Raw genomic sequence first — 2,166 nt, forward strand, 5'->3', positions numbered from 1 at the left:
TCCTCCGGGCCCGATAGCATCTCTCACCCCACCAGTACAATTTCACTCTGGCAGGGTTTAGAGCAGCTCCCCACTTTCGGGGAACTAGAGGGAGACCCCATTGGAGTGAAAGGGGGGGGGGCAATCGGGGCCCCCAGGGGGTTGGGCAGCTGGGGGGGGTGGTGCCCTCTGGGCATGGGCACCCTGGCAGTGCCAGCCTGTGCCCCTGACACTGCCCAAGGGGCAATATACCCATTTTTGGGAGCATCTTGGCACTGCCCACTGGGCATGGAGCAGTGCCAAGGAGGCAGAGTCTAGGGGGCAGTGCCAATGGGGCAGGGATAGGGTGTGGGGCCAGCTGGGGGCAGGGCCTAGGGGCAATTGGTGCAGGTGGGGGGGTCCTGCTGCCATGATGCAGACAGGATCGGCTGCCACTATGCAGACAGGATTGGTTGGGGCTGGAGGGACGTCAGCTATCGAGGCAGGCAGGGGGGGGTCTGCTGGGGGGTGCTGCCTACTGTGGGGGGGTCTGCTGGAGTGGGGGGAGGGTCTGCCTCCCATTGTGGGGGGGGGGGGTGGTCTGCCAGGGTAGGCGGGATGGGGGGGATCGTCATTGCTGGGGGAGGAGGGGTTGGAGATTGGGGCACTCTAGGCTGGGCTGGGGGGCAAGGGCTGGGGCTGGCCCGGGAATGCTTGTGGGGGTCACAATCAGGCTGTGGGGGGGGGGGGGGGGGGGGGTAGTGGAGGGGCAGCTCTGTGAGCGTCCCGGGCTGGCCAGCGATTGAGCTGGCCAGCAAACTGCAGTCTGACAGTGGGGGCCATTGCGCATGCAGAGAGTTCCGGAACTGTCAGACTCTGGTATGAATAGGCCCCCCCCCCTTAGCTTTTAATGAGATTCACGATTGTGACCTCTGCATGCACAGAGTGTGGGAGATTAGAGTCTGAACTCCCACTGAAACAACAATCGTGATTTATGCCATTTTTCCCACGAATTCAGCACTGAGAACTTTTTGGGAGAATCGCCCCCCCCCCCCCCCCCCCCCCCTCATGTGTCAGGCATTCTGGCTACATGGCCAGCTCAACTGAGTTGTGACTGCTACAATATGGTGTGGTTGTTTGGATCAGTATTGATAATTTGTCCTACTGTCTGATATTCAGAAGCTTTTGAAGGCAGCTCAAGTGAAAGCTGCTGAGCTTGACATGGTGCTGATACATTGTCCAAGTCTCATATGCATAGAGCAGAGTGGGAAGGACTCTTTAGACTGTCAGTTTGATAGGCAGACTTAGATAGACTCCTCTTCAGCTCAGGACTGATGTTTGAAATCTGCTGAAAGCTACACTTACTTGAGCAATTCTTGCACATGTCTCATCGTCAATGTAGTCAGAGAAAGTGTGCTGCTGAGATAAGTTAACTTATCCACTGCTGACAGGTTCTAGTCAAGGACTGATGGGGCTTTCCTCGAGCAGACTGTTACATTAATTTAGTTTTCTTTGTAGTGATGATTAGGTTGAAGTTGTCACGTGCTTTGGAGAACAAGTCCATGCTACATTGCATGTCCAACTCTGAACCGGCAGCAAAAAACAAACAGGAAATTCATGAAGCATGTCATGAAGCATTGACCTTTGTGTAGAGTTGTCTTAGATTGAGCAGATCCCTATCCATATGCTAACTGATTCCAATGCCAGAAACACCATCATGGAAGGCATCAAAGAGCCTGGTGGAGAAAAACGTGCTGTAGAAGAATTTTGAAGAAATAGCAAGTTACCATTAATGGCTCTCCTGATGCCCTCCCACGCTGATAAAGATGGTGAACACAATAAAACTCCTACATAGTGGCAAGGCTCCAGGCACTGATACTATGCAAGCTGAGGAATATATGGCTGAAAGCCAATGCCTGGTCAAGAAGCTCACTGAACTTTCTCTCTATGTGGGAGCAATGAACCGTGCCTCCATTGTCTACCTGTACAAGCAGTAAGAAACTCACCAATCATGGAGGAATCTCACTACATCACGAGAAAAATCTTTGCCAGAATCCTTCTGAACTGCTTAGTGCAATATCTCGCCCAGGAATTGCTGCCGGAAAGTCAGTGCGGTTTCAGAAAAGGTTGAGGAACCACTGATATGTGTTTGCAGTTCGACAGGAGAAGTCCCAAGAACAGAACATGAATCTCTACATCACATTTTTT

Source organism: Mustelus asterias, chromosome 12, assembly GCF_964213995.1.
Source record: "Mustelus asterias chromosome 12, sMusAst1.hap1.1, whole genome shotgun sequence".
Classification (NCBI taxonomy): Eukaryota; Metazoa; Chordata; class Chondrichthyes; order Carcharhiniformes; family Triakidae; genus Mustelus; species Mustelus asterias.